Raw genomic sequence first — 26,105 nt, forward strand, 5'->3', positions numbered from 1 at the left:
GTATTAATTCGGAGGGCTGGCTCACAAAGTAAGAAGTTGGGGCAATCCAAATCAAACAAAGAATCTAAGAAGATCACCAAAGAAAGGGAATGTCACAACAATGAAAAGGGTAAAAGCTGCAAATATTTAAACCATGATAAGATTCTCACCTACATCGCTAAGCACAAATCAAGAAGGGGTGATGTTAAATCTCTTCAAAATCGTCCTCTCAAACAAGTCAAATACCGGCATTGCATAAACCTGTAGGCACAATCTTTTAGTCAAAGTTTAGTTACGCATGAAAAACATAAAACATATAAAAGAACCCACGAGAATCTTCCTACAATATTTTTTGCCAATATATGAGCGCATAAGAACATCCATAACGACCAATATTCTAATTATCAGAATCCAAACATGCCATATCTGGCCTATATGTAGAAGAACTAGTGTTTATTGAATCCGATGATCTTATTTTCAGCTACAAGAACAGATATCCCTATATTCTCTAGAAGCGTGACTTGCTCTGCAATAGTTCCTGCATTAAAAAAACAAATCATCGGAAACAAACTGTCATTCTCAAGTTTACACTAGCAAATAAACTGTAAAACAAAGTATCACGGCAGAAAGAAATTCCTTTACCCAACAAAAGCTTTTCCAATTGCGTTTAACCCAGTAATTGCTCTCAAAAGCAACGTATTTTGACTAAAAATCAACATGAAAAACACAGACAACACAAGAAAATCTCAAAATATGAATTGAAACATCTTGTCAAAATAAAAGTGGCGACCAGATTTAGGAATTACTTGTCTATCAAGAGGATGCCTGAAGTCATCCGCATCATGATCGCGATTGACAAAGGACGAAGAATCTCGACACAAAATACTTACCCTTTCTCGACCATTAAAACTAAAAAGTACCAGAAATCCTGATTGTACGTTTGTTTGTGGCATGAGAACAAAAACTAATTCTTCAAGCGTTATTATCCAAAATCCAGATATCAAGAGAAATTAGGGTTGCTGAAATCTATATATATCCATGTATATATATATATTTATTTATTTAATATGTTACAGCAAAGGGATATATTATAGAATATTAAATATCTAATAAAAAAGATGCTCTGAGCATGCACCAAGCTTGGGTTGCCCAAGTAGTTGAGTCCACCCTCGTTGAACCTGTTGTTTGGAGAATTTGGACAAAATTCACCTAAAATGTATTTCAAAGATTAACATTACTTAGATTCCAACCTGTGAAAAGTTAATGAATAGATAACATCAGCCTTGGCATCAAACAAAAATTGACATCAACTTAACCTACAAGAATATATCAAGTATGGAGAATATCTTACTGCTATTTTGCCACTGATATCGGATTGTACCACCATCAATGCTGCTCCAAATTTGTCTAAAACAGAGGAGGAATTGATTAAAAACGGAAAAAATGACAAAATTGAAAAAAAAAAACAGAACGAGAACAAAAACGAAAACAAGAAAGCATGCCACACTAAGCAAGTAATATTGCAGCAACGTCTTCTTTAACCGCAACATATATATACACTTATTTTTTCATTTGACGAGTAGGTTATATCAAAATGAATCCTATATGGAATCCGCGGGGACCTACTGTTTATATCACAGATATACTATAGATTTAACAGGATAATCAAATTTTACCCAATTGAAAAACTCAAACTTTCAAAGTAATTATAAAGGTTTACCTTCTTGAAATTTCAAATCTTTGCACATATATACACTTCGAAGCACTTTGGCAGTCCAGGACTGGAAGTCTTTGGCAGCAGCTTGAGCAATCTTCCATTTAAGGGCTTCCTTTGTAGCCACAACTACCTATTCTGCTTCAAGCAATGGTTCCGCCGTGTCTTCTTGAATTGATCTAACATTATCAGGATCCACCAACCAATTATATATACGAATTACAAACCCACTCTAATCAAAGGTTCTCAGAAATATTTCAGCACAAAATAATTTGAGTACGAACAAAATAACTAAAAGAATTAAATCAAAGATTGATAGTGTTCCTTTGGCACCAATAAAAAAAATATGGGTCATCAAATTTTCACTAAAAGACCGTCTCAATTCAACCTATTGGAGATCGAGAAGAAGGAAAACAAAATGGAAAACCAGCAATAAACAGAGCGAGGACCATTTGAAGAAGAGAAGGATCTGAGTACTAGCACCAACACGCCTTTGCATCAAAAAAATCATGACACTAGGATTTATAATCAAACAATTAGATACTAATAAGAGACGAGGTGGGGAGTGTGGGAGAATCCATACATATGCATTACAACCAAAGATTATCAAAACATCAAATTGACAGGAAAACTAACACAGTCAATGTTTTTTTTTGAAAAAAAAATCATTTAATATAATACTAAGATAGTTAATCTTCACTGTAAACCAACACTCGAAAGGTGGTAATGAATTAATAAACATGTACAGTCTAGGAAAAACGACCATGTCAATGATAAATTATCGCAGTAACAAACAAAATGAGAAAAATGAGGCAACATAGGAAGTGGAATTTGAATACAACAAAAAATATCAAATCATTTGGGAGCTAATTCCCAAGATTGTGGCAATTAAATCATTATGTGCCGACGATGAGCAGTAAATGGTAAATTAGACTCTAGAAAACTCCAATGAGAGCAACACCAATCTAGTGCATATACAAATGCTGAAAGAAGGTCAGAGCAGAAAAAACATACCTTTTGCCAATGACAAATCGAACAATGACAACCTTTTGATCTTCCATCTTTTTCAAAGATGTACCTATATACATATATGTAAACTTTGTAACAGAAACAATAATTCCTATCAACATCAAACTTAAATAATTCGACATCTACAAGAATAACAGATTTATATATCAATAATAATGCGATAATTGCAATAAAATTTGAAATAAATCAAGGGGATACTTTTTCAACTCCAAGCAGCCCACTGAACCTCACGATAAAGAACTAAAATATCGAATTAAAAGCTGAAAATAAGCAAAAAAATTGTCCAACTCAAATCCAAACTTATCTGAAATCCGAACAATGCGCTACTCTGTCGGAAACTACCCGAAAAAGTGAAACCAGCTGCAAAATTAGGGCTTGGAGTAGGATAGTTCCAAGCCTCAAATCCAACCTATAAACAACCAAAATATCATAGAAATGGCGAGAAATCGGTCAGAAACTGAAGAAATTGGGATTGGAAGAAATCGTGAAAAGCAACTCGCGAACACACTTCGTCAAACTCTATTTCTTGCTCAAAAGTGTCGATTGAAGGCTTGAAATGAAGCTTAGGTTGCGAGCAACAAACCCCTAAAATGATTTCAGATTTTTGGCGGAAGTGGACAGCGATTTGGTGCAAGGAAGGTAAAGAAGATAACGAAAGGGAAGGGAACGGGAAAGGATTTGGGTTTGGGTTTTTTTCCTTTTTTTTTTGGGTAACGTGAGTGTATATATGTATAGATATACTAATAATTTTTTTGGGTAACATGAGTGTATATATGTATAGATATACTAATAATAATAATAATATAGATATACTAATAATAATAATAATAATAATAATAATAATAATAATAATAATAATAATAATAATAATAATAAAGAGTGTAATGTATATGTATTTTAAAAAATAATTTTTTTTTTAAAAAAATAATAATAATAATAAAAGAGTGTAATGTATATGTATTTTAAAAAATCATTTTTTTTAAAAAAATAATAATAATAATAAATAAGTGTAATGTATATGTATTTTAAAAAATCATTTTATTTTAAAAAAATAATAATAATAAAAAATAAGTGTAATGTATATGTATTTTAAATCCACACACATATGCCATGAACCGTTTTTCTTAGGAACTAACAAAACAGGCACAACACAAGGAGACATTGACTCAAGCACAAATCCCTTATCTAAAAGGTCACTTACCTGCCTTTGTAGCTCTTTTGTTTCCTCCGGGTTACTCCTATAAGCTGGATGATTTGGCAATTCACTTCCAGGAACAAAATCAATTTGATGTTTAATTCCTCTCAAAGGTGGCAATCCTTGAGTTAGATCCTCCGAAAATAAATCTTCAAATTCCTACAAGAGAGAAACAACACTGCTCGAAAGATTTCCGGTTATATCACTTGTGTTAAGGAGAATCTCCTTATAGAAAATCAACACAAGTGGAGTATGCATATGTAAAATCTCTCGCAACTCACTCTTTTGGGACATACATATTATTTTATCGGCCTCTTTCCACTGAATTTTTTTTTAATCTTTTTTTCTTTCATTCTTTTTTTCTATGGTCATCTCACTTTTTTGTTCACTCTTTTTTCGGCCTCTTCTCTCTTTTTATTTTTCAAATGATCCTCCAACACTTGCTTTGCAGTCATAGACAACAATACAACAGACTCTTTTTCATAGTAAAAGAATAACGTTTTTTAAAACCATCATGTGTCACTCTCCTATCAAATTGCCACGGCTTACCCAACAAGATATGACAAGCTTGCATAGGCACTACATCACACAACACTTCATCCTCATACTTACCAATGGAAAAGGTACCACAACTTACCTAGTCACTCTCACCTCCAAACTATCATTAAACCACTACAATCTATATGGTTGAGAATGCTTTAAAGTAGGCAACCCCAACTTTTCAACAAGCTCACTACTCGCCACATTACTACAACTACCCCCATCAATAATGATACTAAACACTTTATTTTTCACAAAACATCTAGTATGAAATAAATTTTCTCTTTGATTTTCTTCTTCCTCCTTTTGTTGCACATTCAAAACTCTTTTAGTCACCAACAACTCTCCAACCACCACATCATATCCCTCATCATCAGGATCCTCCAACGCAGGCATGTCATCATAATTTTCCTCCTCCCTCTCTGACTCAAACTCACCACAAGCATTCACAATCATAATTTTCTTATTAGGACACTGACTAGCAATATGACCAATACCTTGACATCTAAAGCATTTGATATCTCTAGAACGATTATTAGGAGTTTTAGTTTTTACCTTGCCCTCCTTGATTTGGTGTCTCTTGCTTGGTGTCAATTTTTGGTTTGGACACCGGCTTGATATCCTCTCGTTTGCCAACGTTTGAATGCCAAGGAGTAGAAGAACCTCCAGCCGTAGGATTTCGTCCCATGCCTCTTCTCTTGAGTTGTTGTTCCACTTTCATGGCTAATTTCACCATCTCCTCAAGGTCTACACAATGTCAAAGTTACACTTGGTCTTGAATCTCCCTATTCAAACCGTATAAGAATCGATTCATGGTTGCTTCACTATCCTCCTCAATGTTAGCTCGAATCATAGTAATCTCCAACTCCTTGGAGTAGTCCTGTACACTCCTCGAACCTTGCTTCAAATTCTGCAATCACTTAAGCATATCACGATAATAGTAATTAGGCACAAACCTTTTCTTCATGATTTGCTTCATCTCATCCCACGTCTCAATAGGCCTCTCACGATTCCACCGCTTAGAGATGACAAGTTGATCCCACCAAATAAGAGCATAATCCACGAACTCAACAATCGTCAATTTTTTTTTTTCGAATCACTGTAGTTGTGGCAATCAAACACGGACTCCACTTTCATCTCCCACTCCAAATAAGCTTCCGGATCAGATTTCCCATGGAACGAAGGAATTTTTATCTTAATCCCAGTAATATTCCTGTCTTCTCTTCCCCCATCAATCTATCTTCCATGCCTCGCTTCTCTTCTATTTCTTCCACCCTCATGATCTCGCCTATTTCTACCCCTATTCTCACAAAAATCTCATCATCCTCACTACCACCAACTTCGAGTTTACTTATTCTCTCATGAACTGTCTCCAATTCGGCCCTCATTGCATCCCTCACCATCTTAGAAAAATCATCTATTTGGGTCTTGGAAAACCCTTGGCTAGAACTATCCTATCCTTATTTATTAGAACTCATTGTACATGCAAGAAAAGGTTTGTAATAAAATTACCTCACACAAATCACTCCAAAGAAAATTCACTCAACCACTCCTTTTTTTTCAATCAAAATTTATGTAGAAGGCTTTTTGCTTTGTGTAGAAGTGAATCAAACTCTCAAGATCACAACTTGTAGACACTTGAAGATTGACAAAAACAAGAAGAAGAAATTTATGGACATGTATTTTTTACTTGCACCCAAGGATGAACAAGAGCAAAATAATTGACCACAAGTTATCTTGCTTCTTCTATATTTTTTTGAATCTTTTCGGTCTTTCTATTTTAATATTTTTTTGACCGATTTTTGTCTTTTTTTTTTTTTTGAAATTTTTGATTTTTCCCTCTTTTTTTTTTATTTTTCGAGATTGACACAGAAACAACTTAGAAATTTGAAATAGAATAGACTCAGATGAAGAACGAAGAACACGAAGAACAGATATAGATGAAGATAAGATACTTAATTGATTCAAAACCTGACTTTGATACAAACTGGTATGAATTCTTGTTGTATGGAAGGCAAACATAACTTGTAGTACAAAACACAAAAAATTGGGCGAAAAGATTGACACAGAAACAACTTAGAAATTTGAAATAGAATATACTCAGATGAAGAATGAAGAACACGAAAAACAGATATAGATGAAGATAAGATACTTAATTGATTCAAAACCTGACTTTGATACAAACTGGTATGAATTCTTGTTGTATGGAAGGCAAACATGATTATATTGAATCGCACCCTCAATCCAATAACAAAAATAAATCAAAGAATTTGCCCGATCTTGAAACAAGTAACGAATTTGGAAAATCCACCTCTAGCTTACAATGAAACTAGCAACAGAAATTCACGAGATAAAAAACTAATCACAACGGGACCTTCAGAAAACTTGTTTCTGACAACCCACGAAAAAATCAATCGACAAACGCCACAGAGCTATGAACTTTGATAAGTTTGATTTGAATAAAGCACAAAGCATCAATAAAAATTCTAATGAGAATTTTATGTATTGAATAATCAAAAATTTGAATTCTATTGACTAATGAACACAAATAATGTATTTATAGTTTACAACTCAAAATAAAATATAATGCAAAATATTGCAAAGATATGCTAAAATATTGTTGTGATATTTTCCTAACATGACTAGAATACTCAAAAATAGGAATATATCACGAAATAATAAAATAAGTAATTAATTCTCTCTCACAAACACAATACGCCGTGTTGTGTGTTTCTCGTAAGAAAACGCAGAAGCGCAAAGAATTACCGTAGTAGCGCAACTTTGCGAAACAATTTCCCGCAAAGGCATAAGAATGCGAGACACTTTCCCGCAGAAGCGCACAAGTATGTAGCTTGGATGTCTCGGACGCACAAAAGCGCTGCTCTAAGCGCAATTGCGCTTACCCCCTGCGCGATAGCGCTCCAACAAGCGCATTTGCGCTTGTTCCTTACCACGAGGTGCAGATGCGCGATCCAACGCGCAGAGGCGCCTTTCCCTGCTCCATCTTCCTTCAACTTGTTGATCCTTTTCCACTTCAAGAAAATTAAAACAACCTCCAAATTGATCTTCAAGCAATCCAACTCCAGGTTGATAATTTGTGATCAAAGTTTGAAGTTCATCCTTAAACTTTTTAGCTCAACCTCTAGTAGTTGGTCCTCTCATCAACTACAATGGATCCTTATTTGCTTGATCAACACGCTAGCCATCCATAATCGCATCATATGATTGAGGCATTGTTTGATATTTTGGGACTAATTTTCTTTGAAATCACTTTATCTCTAGTTGCCCTTTGAGCTTGCACGATGATGAAAATGTTGCAGTTAATATATTATTTCTGAGTTGTTAGACTATTCTTTCACTGATTGAACTTATACGATTTGATTGTGGATTGAGATTTGTCTAAAACTTGTTCGGATACCCTTCGAGGTATACTACGATTTAGGAATGATTTAGGCAATTTTTCTATGAATCGTTTGAGCCTTTCAAGCTACCCATTGATACATTTTATCCCTAGTTAGCTTGTTTGAGCTTTATTGAAAATGAATGGCGTACGTGAAAGCGTATGACTGAACCCCATTAGACATCTTTTTAAAATACCACATTCACTACCAAATGAATAGCCTAAAAACTATTTCCTAACCTAAAGGGAGTAAGTTTTGAATGCAAAATTTGTATATGCTCCTGATTTGAAGTGAAGGCTGGAGTTATGTGATGAAAAAAAGAAGAAAAATGAAAAGAAAAGAAATGAAAAAATGATGAGAAAAGTTGAAAAGCAATGGAAGTGAAAAGAAAATAAAAATAAAAATATTAAAAGAGTTGTGAAATCAATGAGTTGACGAAATGGAATTTGTTTGAGTAGATGAGAAGGAGATGAAAATAAATTAGATAAAGTTCAATCAACTCCCTTATTTGAATTGTCATCCTTCGTTTGTAGCCATGAGTTAGGCCTTACATTACAAGCTTAGAAGTCCTATTGACCAAGTCACAGTTACCCAATATATTAGTGGAGAAGGGTTGCAAGAATTTAGCCTACGGATAGTCGAGAAACACTTTCTTTGAGTATGAAATTTTAATCAAAACACGCACACACAAATTTCTTTCTATTGAGCTAATTATGAGTGTTTTTGATTGATTTCTAAAATATATTTGAACCTATTATTACGTAAAAAGACCTCATGATCTATGAATGTATGAATTTAAATTGGATGAAGGTGTTTTGAAACGTGAGTTGCAAAAATTGTGAGTTTATGAGGCTAACCAATTACATGATTAATTTTTAGTGTTGAATGGGTTGTATGAGATTGGATTTAAATATGTTTCGAATCACTTCTGAGGCCAGTTACTCCAAAGTATTTTATGGCTTTCAATGGTTGGTTTGTTTTTGTTGATGATTTTATGGTTAGTTTTTGGGTGGTTTTATTTTTTTTTCTCGGGACGAACAAAAGTCTAAGTTTGGGAGAATTTGATAAGTGCATTTTACACACTTAATTTGCATATAATTTTACTTGACTTTTGTGATATATCGAAAGGTATTGCGTGAATTTGTTTGTTGTTCTTGTTAAGTGTAGGAAAAGCAGTAAATTATGATTTTGTGTTGATATGGAGCTAAAAAGACATGGAAAAGAGTTAGAAAGCAAGAAGGAATCAAAAAAAGAAAGGAAAATATTGAAGGCCAAACCTACTGCGCGCCCATGCTAGGTGTTGGAGTCTGAAAAATAAAATGCCGAAGCAAGAGCGTGCCGAACCATACAAAACGCACGCCCGCGCTGTCGCGTACTTGAAGAGTCCAATTTGCTTGGGAAGGAAACTTTAAGATTTGATTGGGCTTTTGTGTATTGGATATATAAAAGGGATTTTGAGGCACACAAATTGGGAGATAGCCGCCGCCTACCATAGAGAATAATACACACACACCTACTTTGGAGAATTTTGAGAGAAATTTGTTCTCGATTGGAAGAAATTGGTGGAACAAGGAAGAAGATTGTGTCATCCAGACACGACATCACGTCTTAGGCTTTGTTATTCTATTTCTTATTTTCTAAATGTTTGATTTGATGTTGGATTTTAAAAAAATGTGTTGAATCTTAACTTTTGATGATAACAAAACAATACTTCGTTGTTTTAGTACGGCCGCCGCTTACATGTAAAACAAGATCTCTAGAGAAGTCTACCGACAGCTGACCAAGAGATATCTACTGGAATGAACGGTATCAGCTGATCTTAGCAAGACAACCATTATCTATCAACCGAGCTAAGAACATCAACGGACGTATGCTCAACCGATCTGAGTTATCAAAGCAATGATATCTACTGAACTCACAAGTTGACAGGATATCTATCGTACTCAAGAAGTCACGAATTCCCAGTTTGTCAGAAGGTTGACAAGACAACTTAAATTCAAAGGACGAAGCATTTAAGGAGTCGTCTGATAAATTAAGGAAAACCATAAATAGCATTTAATGTGAACGAAACATTGAATAGACAATTTAAGCGCTCCTAGTACAGATATTCAGAAGATATTATCGCACATCACAAATCAAGGACTGATATCTGACACTCTAGACGTTTTCCTACCATTGTCAAAAGGAAGAAGACGTTGAGCAAGCTACTATAAATATCAGAGTCTACTCAGATGAAAAGGAGAGCCACTCTTACAAAGATTTGCATACTTAAGCACTTGAAACCACTTCTTGACTACTCGACTGCTCACTCAACCCTTCGCTAAAAAGCTTATCCAATCTACAAAGAGATCTCTACAAGGGTTTCTCAAATCCAGCCGTTGTTTGAAGAACACTGTCTTCTACAAGGATTTCAGATTCTAAGCCTTCAAGAAGCTTAGAGTGTTATCATCATCAACAGAAGAAATTTTGATAAGAACTTAGAATCTTATCAGTGTGAATCTAGGAGTTCCATCTTGGGAATTTGATAAGTCCTAAATTTGATCGGGTGTATTGCGCTTCGTTGTAATAACCAAAGTCTTCTAGTGTATCCTTCCCGTGAAGAAAAAGGGGTGACGTAGGAGATTGAGCTTCGAACATCCATAAACATATCGTTGCTTACTTACGCTACTGCATTACACGATTCCATCATTATCATCTAGTATAGCAAGAGTTGTTTCCGTACTATTTTCAGTAGCTCTTATATATCTAGAAAGTTAAAGAAAATTGGCTGAGTGAACTAACATTTGCTCAACCATATTGCATTAGAGTCAAATATTTTTATAGTGCGTATTCACCCCCACCCTCTACACATACATTCGATCCCCAACAAGTGGCATCAGAGAGGGTGTTTCTTTTAACTGTTGATACTCATCATGACTTCACTAAACAAAATCCCTATGTTTTCTAAAGAAGAGTATGATGACTGGAAAATTCGTATGCATGCATATCTTTCTGCTCGAGATGATGATATGTGGTACGTCATTACTGACGGACCCATGAAGATTCTCAAAGTCAACACTGATGTAGCCATATCAGGAGGCAAACCACATATGGTTGAGAAACCCAAAGCGGAATGGAGTAATGAAGACAAAAAGAAAGCAAATATTGACAATGTGGCTAAAGATATACTATACAAAACGCTGGACAAAAACATTTTTAGCAAGATCAAGACGTGCTCAACCGCCAGAGAAATTTGGGAGAAAATTTACTCAACTGTGCGAAGGGAACGACCTAACTAAAGAAAACAAACTCACTGTAGCCATTCCGATATTTGACAACGCCAAGATGAAACCAGGAGAAACAATGACTGAGTTTGATGAAAGCTTTTGAAATATTATTTGTGAATTAATTGCTCTTGGAAAAATTTATACTAATTGTGAAATTTCCTTGAATATTATGCGAGCATTACCCAAAGAATGGGATGTCAAGACCTTAGCTATGAGAGAATCAAATGATCTAAAAAAACTGGAGCTTCATGATCTATTTGCAGATCTCAAGGCATACGAGTTGAAAGAGTTGATGCCCCGCTAGCCAAGTTGTGGCTAAGGGCTTTGAGAGTCTCTTATTTTAAACAATCTTTGTTTAATATAATTTACATTCATTAATGACATTTTCTTTATCTTTCTTCATAATGTTATATTGTGATATACTATTGTTGTTTTGATAAAGACCTTGAATATACTATAGTGTAAGTAAGATGAGATAGTGAATAAAGAGAGATCACTATCATGAAACACATCTTATAGTCACTGTATATTCTAAACAGTTCCTAGACAGTTGAGCCGTCTGCAAATAAGGATAAGGATCGCTCGAGATCGAGACTAGCATTTGCGATGCCAAGTACCACGTTTCATTGGTATGGAACATAGAGATGTTCAAAGCATGCAAATGGATATTCATATGATGAATGATCGAACTACCCTATTCGGACTTTCCAAGTGGTTATTATTAATTGAGTGGATAAGTCCGCGATTTTGGTTGTACACCATTAGTCCTTACTACTTGAAACATCATGGAGACTCTATATGCTAGTACTATACTTTGACTCGTTTACCGACTCTATGTGGGTCATCAGGTGTCGGGATTGGGTACAGTTACGACACATATAGGAGTCGATGTTTTGTTGTCAAAGATTCACCACACGCTTGCGAGTGTGGATATCCTATGCGATCTGAGGAGATATTAGTGTGACAAATCTTTGGCCAGAGTACTCGATGTGATTTAGGTTACTTGGTTTCCTAGTAGCACATGCGATGTCACTATTTGATCTTCAAGATGCATTGCATAGTTATCGAATCTCGATGTACCAATGGTTGTTGATTGAATTTGGATATTTGGATGAAGGGACCGTACTATACGCTAACCAAAATCTACTGGTTCTTGCAGGCACTATCAGTGATACCTAGGGAATCATGGGGCGATGGTTCTAGGCGCTCTTACCATGATTCGATGGGTAAGTCGGAAATTGTTGTTCCGAGTTACAAGGAGTTGTGAGCCCACGGCTAGCTATATCCCTGAACCATTGAGGGTTACATAAGTAATGGATTACTAATTCCCGTTGAGATAGTTAAATTTAAAGAGTTAAATTTAATGAAAGAGAAGTTGGACTTCTAAACTAAAGGGAGTGGAATTTCCTAAAATGACATAGGGATGGACATTTTTTGGAAATCACTGAATTCGGATTCAGAAAAATTATCTTGACTTTAAAAGGTGCAGAAATGGTTTCTGTGCACATTGGTGAAATCAGTTTATCAATTGGAGTCATAATGAATTTTATATTTTTTTTATAATAACAGTCTTTGCTTGTTGGGCTTAAGTTATGGATCATGGACCCTAAGGAGTTAGTGTCCTAATAGACTTATAACTTAATCTAGTTTAGAAATTATATATATATATATATATATATGTGTGTGTTGTTTTCGAAAATACTAAGTGATTCAATCTTGAAATTTTTGAAAATCATATAATATATTCTAAAGGGTTTTTCGAAAATCCTATCCTTTTTTGAGAGAATTCAGTTTGTGATTTTATGAAAAATTACATTCTGAATTGACAGATCAAATCTGTTTAATCTTTTCGATAAACATCTGATTGATTTCTAGTGCAATCAATCAGAGGGTTTTAGTTTTCTGTTCGTGGACCTAATTCCGGATATTGATCGAGCAAGTCATCAGTTCCTGGGATGTACAACAAGAGTAGATTTAATCTGTTGGAGTCCATAATCAAGCCATAGCTTGAAGAGGTAAAATATTAATTGTTATTATTATTTTAATTGCATAATTTAATCGTTAGGATTTGATACCAATGATATGGAATCGTTCCATATAATATTTTTTTTAACTTCCGCTGCACCAGGTATCAGATCTATGATCTAAAACCGTGTTCCAACAGTGGTATCAAAGCCAGGTTTCTCTCAGATCAAACGATTAAAATTAATCGATTGTACAAAATTTTTAGCCTCGGTTTTTTGAAACAAAACAAAATTTTAAATTAAAATTTTTGAAGGGCATCACGGGCAGCGATCGTCGCTGCCTTAGGGCAGCGACGAGCTGCCCAGATCCACGTGGGCAGCCCTGTCCCACGTTGAGGAGGGGCTGCCCGGGACCGAAAAATTAAAATTTGATTTTTTAATTAAAATTTTAAATTTTTGAAATTTTAGTTTTTGATCCGATCGAAAATTGTTTTTGATTGGTCCACGAGGCATCGGGTCAAATTGTTTGAGTCCAAAATTTTTAAAATTGATTTTTGGACAAATTTGAATTTTTGGAAAATTTATAAATTTTATCCATTAAATTAGATTTTATAAAATTAATTATTTTGGTACAATTGATGATAAGATATGATCTTATGTATATATTAGATAAAATGTGATTTTATCTTTTAATTATGTTGCCATTGCATGTTATCCAATGATTTAATAATTGAATTAAATATTTGATAAAGGATAATCGATTGTCATGACCAATTTTGTAGGTGTATGTTAAGAAATTTACATTTGGTTTTTGTTATTATTGTTGGGTTTTATTAATGGGCTTGGTTTATGACCCAATATGATTTGTCATTTGTAATAAAAAGTGGGTCTGGTTTATGGCCCGTTCACACCCTTAAATATGTATCCCCTACTTGTCATCGAAATTTATTGTAAATTTATTAGACTTAGTGGGAGATAAAGATTTGAAGACAAAGGTGGGCCCAGCAGACAATAAAGACCAAAGAAATGTAAATTGGAAGCTCAATGTAATATGATTGCATTGCATACTTGCATATCACCTAGGATTGGACTTGGACTCGTGATTGGCAACCACAGGTCGATTAGTTTTGGGGTCGATCATCCTAAATATAATATATGATATTATTGTTGTATGCATGTTTAGACTAAATTGCATGAATCCCGCAAGCATACAAATATGATAAGATGAGACAATTTTTCAAAATTAAAAATCCCTCATTTTAAATATGATTTAAAATTGATATCAAGATAAACAAAGGGGAATTTAAATATTATTTAAATATTCCTACCTTTCATCAACGATCAATGTATGAGATGCTACCCGCGGGCACGGTCCGGCTCATATTATTGGCGGGGCCCATTCGTTGGAAAGCTGTACATTGGATCGACACATGTTGTAAGTTGGGTGGAACTCCCATGGGATTGGCTCATATTATTGGGGATCCACATGGCGACCGTCCATCACAACTTAATATTGATGGGTCATCTTGACATGTCACAATAAACGGCGTCATATTATTGGGCTCTTATTGGACATGAGGTAAAAATATAGGGGTTGCTTTGGAAGCAATTGTGCTCTACCTTTTGAAAATTATGGTTGGCTGATATTATTCGCGACTATGATTTGTCAATTGGACTCCATGTTCCCACTAAGGAAATCGATTTCTCATTTTCACTAGAGGGTAATGAAATCGTTAAAATAGTGGGAGTGAAATTCATAAAATTAAATTTTGCCATATTTTATGTCTTAGTAAATTAATTAAGCAATCACTAATTATTGTCTGTTTCTTTTCAGTATTTTATTACAATGAATTCGCGCAATCCACTATTTTCAATTCTCGAACAAAACAAACTGACTGGCGCAAACTATACGGAATGGTTCCGTAAGTAAAGATTGTTCTAAGTTCGGAAAAGGTTTTCTACGTGTTATAAAAGCCTCCTCCGAAAGAAGCCCCGACTGATGTGAGTCCGGAAAAATTGGCCAAACTTGACAAATGGTGGGACCATGATATCAAGTCCAAATTTTACATGCAGGCTTCGATGTTTGATGAACTTCAGAGGCGATTTGAGAATGCAGTGAATGCTGTTGACATTCACGATACTCTCAAGGAATTTTTTGGAGCTCAGTCAAGATCGAAGAGGTATGACACCATCAAAGAGCTCATGACATGCCGCATGCGAGATGGGACTTCAGTCCGTGAGCATGGGGTACACATGATTGGGCTCATTGAAAAGTTGGTAACACTCGATTTGACATTGGAGCATGAACTAAACGCGGACTTGTTACTTCTTTCTCTTCCTTCTTCGTTTGACGGCTTTGTGATGAACTTGAATATGAACAAGATAGAGGTCACCCTTGAAGAGATGGTCAATATGCTTGTGACTTATGAGGCCACATTAAAGAAGGATAAACCGGTACTCTTGGTTGGTTCCTCTTCTAACTCTAAGAAAGGGCCAAGTGAAAAGGGTATGAAACGTTCTACCCCACCCAAGAAAATTGTACCAAAGAAGAAGATCAAAACAAAGGCTTCAAAAGTGAACGGATCTGAAGACGTTTGCCATCACTGCAAGAAACCCGGTCATTGGAAACGTAACTGCAAAGTATATCTCGAGCAGTTGCGAACTGCAAAGGGTATGTTTTACATTGAAATAAATGTTTCACTTTATACTACTTCTTGGGTATTGGATACCGGATGTGGATCTCACATTTGCAATGATTTGCAGATGATGGCAAGAAGTCGTAAGCTTAGGATGGGTGAGACCCAGCTAAGGCTCGAAAATGGTTCTAGAGTTGAAGCCAAAGCTGTGGGAGACGTTTATTTAGTTTTGCAGAACGATTTTAAGTTATTTTTGAGAGATTTTTTATTTGTGCCAGATTTGGTTAAAAACATTATTTCTGTTTCTATGCTTGATAGAGATGGTTTTTCTTGCAATTTTATGAATGGGATTTGCAATATTTACAAGAATGAATGTTTGATTGGATGTGGACAACTTGAAAATGATCTATATAACTTAAAATTAAAAGACGTACCAATTAATTATGTTGATAAACCGGCAACAACAAATAAAAGGAAAAACAATAGTCAAAACCCGGCAAACCTTTGGTATGCTAGGCTAGGTCATATTTCCTCAAGGAGGATGAACAAGCTAGTGGGAGAGGGCATGTTTGATATGTCTGATATTAACTCTCTACCTACTTGTGAGTCCTGCCTAAAAGGAAAAATGACCAAATCTCCTTTCAAAGGAAAACCTGAGCGTAGTCAAAATCTGTTGGATTTGATCTATACAGATGTTTGCGGTCCATTTAGTATTGGTACTAAATTTGGTCACACCTACTTCATTACCTTTAGTGATGATTATTCTAGGTATGGGTATTTATATTTGATGAAATATAAGTCTGAATCATTTGAAAAGTTCAAAGAATTCAAGGCTGAAGTAGAAAATAAACTAGGTAAAAGTATTAAAGCACTTCGATCGGATCGAGGTGGAGAATATTTAAGTACCGAGTTTTTGGACTATCTAAAAGAGAATGAGATTCTCTCTCAGTTGACTCCTCCTATGACACCACAACTTAATGGTGTTTCGAAGCGTCGCAATCGAACTTTGTTGGACATGATTCGATCCATGATGAGCTTCACTGAGCTCCCACCTTCGTTTTGGGGCTATGCGCCTGAAACGGCGGTATTGTTGTTGAACAATGTCCACACTAAAGCAGTGGATAAAACTCCATATGAGTTATGGAATGGCAAAGCTCCTAAGTATTCGTACTTAAGGATTTGGGGATGTCCTGCTTACGTGAAGCAGACAGTGGGAGATAAGTTGGACAGTCAATCAACCTTATGTTATTTTGTAGGGTATTCGAAGAATTCAATCGGATATTATTTCTATCATCCTACTGAAACAAAAGTGTTTGTTTCGAGAAATGCCACCTTCATGGAGAAGGAGTTCTTACTTGATAAGAAAGGCAAGATGATGGAACTTGAAGAAATTCGAGAAGAACCCGAGATACAAAATAACGATCCCACACCTCAGGAACCATTAAACGACACGCCTCTTTCTAGAAGATCCGAGAGGACTTCTAGACCTCCTATTCGATATGGTTTACTTCTTGAAGGGGATCAAAGTGAACCCGACATTGGATGTGATCCAAGAAACTTCAAGGAAGCAATTTCTGATGCGGATTCAAATTTATGGCTTAAAACTATGCAGTCAGAAATAGACTTGATGCATACAAACCAAGTTTGGTCTTTAGTAGATCCTCCCGATGGAATTGTTCCAATAGGGTGTAAATGGATCTACAAGAGAAAACTTGGGCCTGATGATAAGGTACAGACCTACAAGGCACGATTGGTAGCAAAAGGTTATACTCAAAGACAAGGAGTTGACTATGATGAAACCTTTTCACCAGTCACAATGTTCAAGTCCATATGAATCCTTATTGCCATAGCAGCTTGGTATGACTATGAGATATGACAAATGGATGTGAAGACTGCATTTCTTAATGGAAACATTAAGGAAGAAATCTATATGATGCAGCCTGAGGGATTCACATCCATGGGAAGCGAGCATAAGGTATGCAAGCTTCAGAGATCAATTTATGGTCTCAAACAGGCATCAAGAAGTTGGAACCAGAAATTTGATGAAACAATAAAGGATTTTGGTTTCATCAAGAACCCGGAAACCATGCGTGTACAAGAAAGTAGTTAAGGATGCTGTGACATTCTTAGTACTTTATGTTGATGACATCCTACTCATTGGGAATGATGTAGGGATGTTGCAGTCAACAAAGATATGGTTATCAGGTAGATTCTCGATGAAGGATTTGGGTGAGGCGTTCTATATTCTAGGAATACAGATCTATAGAGATAGATCTAAGAGAATGATAGGACTAACTCAAGAAACCTACATCGACACCATATTGAAAAGGTTTTCTATGGATGAGTCCAAGAGAGGACATCTACCTATGTGTCATGGAGTTTTTCTATCCAAGACTATGTCTCCCAAGACTGACGAAGAGATAGAGAAAATGACACACATACCATATGCATCAGCCATAGGTAGTATTATGTATGGGATGATATCTACCAGACCGAATGTAGCCTTTGCTTTGAGTGTCACGATCAGATATCAGGCCAATCCCGGTCAAATGCATTGGAAAGCTGTGAAGGATATTCTAAAGTACTTGAGAAGGACTAAGAATATATTCATGGTTTATGGAGGAAAAGAATTGAAATTGGAAGGCTATAACGACTCTAGCTTCCAAAGTGACGTGGATGACTCGAAGTCAACCTCTGGATTTGTATTCATGCTCAATGGCGGTGATGTCTCTTGGAAGAGTTCCAAGCAGGACACCACAGCGGTCCACCACTGAGGCAGAATACATTGCAGCATCAGCTGGTGCTAAAAAGGCCGTTTGGATGAGGAATTTCGTCCAAGAGTTGGGCGTAATTTCTGAAGCTGTTGGTCCAGTCCCGGTGTACTGTGACAACACTGGTGTCGTTGCTCAGAAAGGAACCAAGGTCTCATCAAAGATCCAAACACATACTGAGGAAATACCACATCATCCGAGAGATCGTGGAAAGAAGAGACATCACTGTTGAGAGAGTGGCCTCTGTTGACAATATCGCTGATCCACTTACTAAGCCCTTGCCAGGACCATTGTTTGACAAACATCGCAAAGCAATGGGACTACGTAGTATGACTAGTTGGCTATAGGGCAAGTGGGAGATTGAAAAAGTTGATTCCCCACTAGCCAAGTTGTGGCTAAGGGCTTTGAGAGTCTCTTATTGTAAACAATCTTTGTTTAATATAATTTACATTCATTAATGGAATTTTCTTTATCTTTCTTCATAATGTTATATTGTGATATACTATTGTTGTTTTGATAAAGACCTTGAATATACTATAGTGTAAGTAAGATGAGATAGTGAATAAAGAGAGATCATTATCATGAAACACATCTTATAGTCACTGTATATTCTAAACAGTTCCTAGTCAATTGAGCCGTCCGCAAATAAGGATAAAGATCACTCGAGATCGAGACTACCATTTGCGATGTCAAGTACCATGTTTCATTGGTATGGAACATAGAGATGTTCAAAGCATGCAAATGGATATTCATATGATGAATGATCGAACTACCCTATTCGGACTTTCCAAGTGGTTATTATTAATTGAGTGGATAAGTCCGCGGTTTTGGTTGTACACCATTAGTCCTTACTACTTGAAACATCATGGAGACTCTATATGCTAGTACTATACTTTGACTCGTTTACCGACTCTATGAGGGTCATCAGGTGTCGGGATTGGGTACAGTTACGACACATATAGGTGTCGATTTTTTGCTGTCAAGGATTCACCACACGCTTGCGAGTGTGGATATCCTATGAGATCTGAGGAGATATTAGTGTGACAAATCTCTGGCCAGAGTACTCGATGTGATTTAGGTTACTTGGTTTCCTAGTAGCACATGCGATGTCACTATTTGATCTTCAAGATGCATTGCATAGTTATAGAATCTCGAATGACTCTCGATGTACCAATGGTTATTGATTCGATCGGGATATTTGGATGAAGGGACTGTACTGTACGCTAACCAAAATCTACTAGTTCTTGCAGGCACTATCAGTGATACCTAGGGAATCATGGGGCGATGTTGCTAGGCGCTCTTACCATGATTCGATGGGTAAGTCGGAAATTGTTGTTCTGAGTCACAAGGAGTTTTGAGCCCACGGCTAGCTGTATCCCTGAACCATTGAGGGTTACACAAGTAATGGATTACTAATCCCCTTTGAGATAGTTAAATTTAAAGAGTTAAATTTAATGAAAGAGAAGTTGGACTTCTAAACTAAAGGGAGTGGAATTTCCTAAAATGACATAGGGATGAACATTTTTGGGAAATCACTGAATTCGGATTCAGAAAAATTATCTTGATTTTAAAAGGTGCAGAAATGGTTTCTGTGCACATTGGTGAAATCAGTTTATCAATTGGAGTCATGATGAGTTTTATATTAATTTCAATAATAACAGGTCTTAAGTTATGGATCATGGGCCCTAAGGAGTTAGTGTCCTAATAGACTTATAACTTAATCTAGTCTAGAAATTTTATATATATATATATATATATATGTGTGTGTGTGTGTGTGTAGTTTTCGAAAATACTAAGTGATTCAATCTTGCAATTTTTGAAAATAATATAATATATTCTAAAGGGTTTTTCGAAAATCCTGTCCCTTTTTGAGAGAATTCAGTCTGTGATTTTTATGAAAAATTACATTCTGAATTGACAGATCAAATATGTTTAATCTCTTCGATAAACATCTGATTGATTTCTAGTGCAATCAATCAGAGGATTTTAGTTTTCTGTTCGTGGACCTAATTCCGGAGATTGATCGAGCAAGTCATCAGTTCCTGGGATTTACAACAAGAGAAGATTTAATCTGTTGGAGTCCATAATCAAGCCATAGCTTGAAGAGGTAAAATATTAATTGTTATTATTATTTTACTTGCATAATTTAATCGTTAGGATTTGATACCCATGATATGGAATCGTTCCATACAATTTTTTTTTTAACTTTCGCTGCACTGGGTATCTGATCACTACAAGAAAAACGGCTAAAGACAACGCTTTTTCCGCGTTGTTAATGTCCCCAAAAAAGCGTTGTCGTAGCCAGTGTTGTAAAATACCATGCTCAAAGACAACGCAGAAAAAGCGTTGTCATTTCTGGAAAAGACAACGCTTTTTTAAGCGTTGTCGTATCTAAAAAAGACAACGTTTTTTAAACGTTGTCTTTTATAAAAAGCGTTGTCGTATCTGACAAAGACAACACTTTTTAAGCGTCTTTGTATCTGGAAAAGACAACGCTTCAAAAAAGCGTTGTCTTTTTTGGTAAAGAAAACGCTTAAAAAAGCGTTGTCTTTGTTCAAATAAAAAACAAAAAAAAAATTAATTCACAAATTTCAATATTATAAATCACTCAAAATTCAAAAATTTGTGGAATAAAATTTAATAGAGTCTTTCAATATTAAAATCATTCAAGTATAAAAATAATCGAATTCTAAATTAATGAAGACTAGAAAAAAACTATGCATTAATCTCGAAAAACTTTGATTTCTTCCTTAAGCACATGTTAGCATCCCAAGCTTTCATAAAATCCGCAACAATCTCTTTTCCTTTAATTTTAATCTCCATACTGTAAATTATTTAAAAAAACAAACATAAAACAAATATGAATATATTAAAATGAAAAGTAAAACGAAAGACATATTTATCAGTACTAAAAGAACATGAACTACGAATGACGAAACTATCACTAAGAGATTACGCAATTATCACTAAGCGATTGGAATTATAAAGTTTTGATCCATTTAATTAAGGAATGCGGAAATAGCTTATTTCCAGATACTAGATTTAACAATTATGACTTTGTTACCCAATTATTTAATGAGTGATAAAGTTTGTATACCTCCAGTAATAGCCATCAAGGTTCCTCCAGTTAGTGCAGCAACACCGATGATACCTCCACGTTTCCATGCACTTAGCCCACGAGCTTTTTGGTGATCATGTTTATAATTTGGGATTCCTTCTCTTTCAGAGCAAACAAGAATTTTAATTTCTGGTTTTGACATCTACTTTTTCATTACAGGACAGCAAAGAATACTTAATATGCTTTCCCATACCTTGAATGAGCTGCTTCATTGCAGAAAATCTTTTAAGAAGTCCACCACACAATTGGAATCCGGGTCAAGAAAGAAAGCCACCTAATCATATCATAAACAACATAATAATAAAAATTATATCGATAACATAAAAAATTTAAATACAATAGAAGAGTAAAATTAAACAGAGTAGTGATTCGATTCACGATCCCGTGTTTGTCCAGCTGGAACAAATGTTCCATCTTCAATGCCATATCCCTGCATAAGTGCCAAAAAGAGCCAATAAGATTTAAAATTTGCAAATTATACAGAATTTATAATTCATCGAATCCAGTTCCAAGAACCGTACTAAAGATTCCAATGTATATCACCATAGCATCGGAACTCCCAAATATTGAATATAAAACTCTAAAAATCAATATACACAATTTCATATAAGCTGAAATTGTCCGATAAATGATATTATAATTTGCTACAAACAACCAAAATCTGATTATTTATTTACCAAACTCTCTAATTAATTCAAATAAGCACGTAAAATAATCATATTGTTAGAATTAGAAATCACTGTGGTGCTTAATTAGCAGTGTAAATATTCAAGTTACTTGTTAAAAAAAGGAGGAAAAAAGATGAATCTCATTAACATGGAACATACTGCTATGGAAATCATTTTAACTCATTTCAATTTATGAACCCACCTAATTTCTATGGTACAAAGAATACTACTGGTTATGAAAACTAGAAAGAAAATATATATCAACTGTTTGAAACCAAAGTTTAAGTTGGCAGCTAAACGACTGAACAACAATGCAAAGATCACCTTGTAGTGATTGATTAAAAGCTGTCAGATTTGCAAAACGAGAAGCTGAAAAATGTTTTTAAATAAATATATGGTTTGATAAGTATCTGTTCTTGGTCACATATTCTCGAAATGGAAGATGGCATCTCGTAAGTGTACATGTTGATATATTTCTTATGTAATAAGGCAGCCTTTGAGAGAATCATGTTGTATGTACCAGTCCACCAAACAGACCACCATCCACTGTAAATATAAGTGTCCTGATCACCTTTCTGCGACAAAGAGAAAGAACAGTTGAAAGTGCTGCTCAAAACACGATATGAAGCAATTCTTCAGACATTTTACCCCAACATTGGAGTAGAGCAATTTATATATCAATTTGAGCTCAGGTGAAAAGGGCTTACACAGATGCATTCTGATTCAAGAATTGTTAGCGTGCAGAGAAGCAAAAACATAATTTAAAATGGCCACGTGACACGGGTAGCATAAATGGAGACCTACTTGTATTGCTGGTGAAAAAATGAATATCATGTTCATGTCAAATTTAAAATGAAAAGATTAAAATACCTTCACGAGGATTATGGCAATAACCCCACATACAATCAGAAATAGAAATAGCATGATGCATTTATCACTTGCCACCTGGAAAGCAAGTGAACTTAATATTAATAAAGTCAATAAAAATGAGAAATCTAATGAACTACGCACGTGAGAAAAACTAAAACTAGACCACCATATTTTAAAAATTTCCAATCAGCATCTCAAAGTAATTTCAATTTTCTTAGATTTGACCAGAAAGTTTTGCACATATAGCAGCTACCCATAGACTCTCATGTGGACACAGGCCGACAGACAGCTTCATTTTGTATAAAATTTTCCAAAGTGTTATCATATAACGTCGTATAAAAGTGACATGGTCAAAGGTATAAAATTTTCCAAATTGTTACCATATAACATCGTATAAAAGTGACATGGTCAAAGGAAAAAAGGGTTGATGATTCCAGCTATTGTACCTGCCTACCAATTAATCTCCTTAACAAGCTGGGATGCCTTTTTGATAGAGAACTGGATAGTGTCCAGTTCATTGACAATGCATCCCCTTTGTTCATTCTGCAAATATTCAACAAGATAGATATGATTTGGCAATGAAATACTTGAGGACAATAAAATAGAGAAAGCACAAAACTTCACTCACTTGGCCTTCAAAGTAGTAGCAGTTTGTGTTCTCACTTCGATTGTTTGATGAACAACATAAATAATCATAGAGTTTAGAGGACTTTCAACCCATATTTAAGAATTCTCTATGTAATTTCATCTACCTGTTTGGAGCGTTCAATGGCTTGGTCAGTTTCATCCATTCTCTGTGTGCCAGCATCGATAAGCTCCTGATTTGACATTTCTATATTAATTCATGAAAATGGAAGGTGAGATATCAATAAGATACAAGGTGATTGAAAACCTTTTTTTTGCATACTATCATATGCAGATTACAGTTCAATTGCATCACATTCATATCAAATCAAGTAATCACCACAGCGTATTATATTAAGTAGAATGGCACTGTTAGCTGCCTCTTTGTATTCAGTAATAAGAGTACCAATTAAGGTTCAACGTTGAATCGAGAAGCAATGGATGACCAGAGACTAAGTGTTACTACCGTTTTCATTTACGAAGAATCAAATAAAGTTAAGATGAAGTATCTCAAGGACATGACACATAATATTTTAGGAAGAAGTGGTTAGATTCAACAAAAAATGAGCATGAAGTAAATAATAACGACAGCCAAACAATGTATTTAAAATTTCGAAGAGCCCAAATGAGAGCACAAGGAGGTATTGTCATGGGGCAAAAAAAAGGAAAATAAGCAAGGAGGTAAGGTAAACTAGATTATAGTAGTCGATAGAGGCTATGGATTTAAAAGCTTGCCATATGTAATCGGCAAGTTATAAAATTTTGAGACACAAGATCAAAGCTAATCTAGGTTTTGAACTTAAAATGTTTTCTGAAGATAACAATTTCTTCAAAGAGAGGAATAAGATATCCCAATATTGCAGCGCTTTGTAGACGAGTTAACAAGAATTTTTTTTTAAAAAAGAAAAACAAAGATGAATTTATTTTAACAGTCATGTCTGTACATAAGTAAATCTATCTACAATAGTATAGCAGGCGCCATTCACCCTTTTTTCTTGTAACCACATACATATGTGAATTGGATCGAAGTGTCCTTCAATACACACATGCAGCTCCCCCAATTTCAGTTTCTTATTTGGCTAGACAAATTTCGGTTATATACCAGCTCACCTTGGAAAATTTAGTAGCCAAACCATCCATATCAGATAATGATCCAAGTCTTGATCCCTGGGAAATGTAAATAAATTTGAATCAGTAGGCCAATCACTCCATGCAAATAACTGCCAGAACAAACTTATACAAAAGTTAAAACTCACTAAAACAAATATTAACAGTGAATATAGTTTCAATGCATACAAAAGAAACACATTGAGATGTTGAAAGGTTTGTAAGAGTCAAGAACCGAAGCCCATTATTGTATAATTAATGAGATGTGTGTGAGATCAATAACAAGGATTGAATGAATGTTTCATATGGTCTATAATTCTAGCAGCATGGAGAAATTCTGGGATAGTGAACACGAAAAAGAAGAAAAAAACTGATCATGGACAGAAGGAAGATGATAGAGCATGTGAAAACAAACAATAAAAAAGAAGACGACCACTCGTAAAAGCAGAAGCCGACAGAGCCATTAACCACTCATGAACAAGGCAGAACACATATCTAAGAAAATTTTAGGCTAACAAAAATGTAGATCTAAAAACAAAGAAACACCAGATTCACAGTAACCACCTATGGACAAAGGAAAACACATAAAAATAGAAATACATTGTATATCATGTATACGAACAAAAAGGAGAGAAGAGAAAGTGAGAAACGGAAGATTAACGATAAGTACCTATGGACACAAAATGAAAATCAGAAAAAAAAATCGATGGAAATAAACCTGCATCGAGCTTTACAATCCCAATCAGAATCCTATCACGCGAGACGGCAGGCACCTATGGACACAAAAATTAAAATCAAATGAGAAGAAAAGGGAAAACAGATGTGTTAATCAAAATATGTAAACAGAAGAATATTGTAAATGTGTAGTTAAAGAGAAGAACCAAAAAAGTCCATGGAAACGAACCTGCACCCAAATTTGCATTCCAAAAGTGTAGGCGATCGGAAGATGGAAGAATGATACAAGAGAATACCATTGTATTTATATTTTTTATTGATGAATCGAGGATGTCCCGAGTTAGGGCTCAGGTCTCCTATTCAAATCTTGATTTACATCTACACAACACGGAAAAAAAAACCAGCAAGCAAGAAACGTTAAATAGCAGAAAACTAGGGGTTCACTTCCTCTACACACAGTAGAAATCCCATCCAAATAAGAACGATCGAAAGTGACACACACATAACCGCACAAAGTAGAGAAATGAAGTAGATACTCAAAGAAGTCA

General features: G+C 35.2%; 1 long non-coding RNA gene across 1 annotated transcript; it reads right to left on the reverse strand.

The window, feature by feature from the left end:
* Positions 1–874: 874 nt before the first annotated feature.
* Positions 875–2,813, reverse strand: LOC140886484 (uncharacterized). Its single transcript, XR_012151569.1, has 4 exons — positions 2,708–2,813; positions 1,700–1,872; positions 1,331–1,386; positions 875–888 (listed from the first exon to the last, which is right to left on the reverse strand). It is a non-coding gene; the product is annotated as an uncharacterized lncRNA (long non-coding RNA).
* Between the last annotated feature and the right edge of the window lie 23,292 nt (positions 2,814–26,105).

The sequence above is a fragment of the Henckelia pumila genome, chromosome 3 (assembly GCF_033568475.1).
Source record: "Henckelia pumila isolate YLH828 chromosome 3, ASM3356847v2, whole genome shotgun sequence".
NCBI classification, from domain to species: Eukaryota; Viridiplantae; Streptophyta; class Magnoliopsida; order Lamiales; family Gesneriaceae; genus Henckelia; species Henckelia pumila.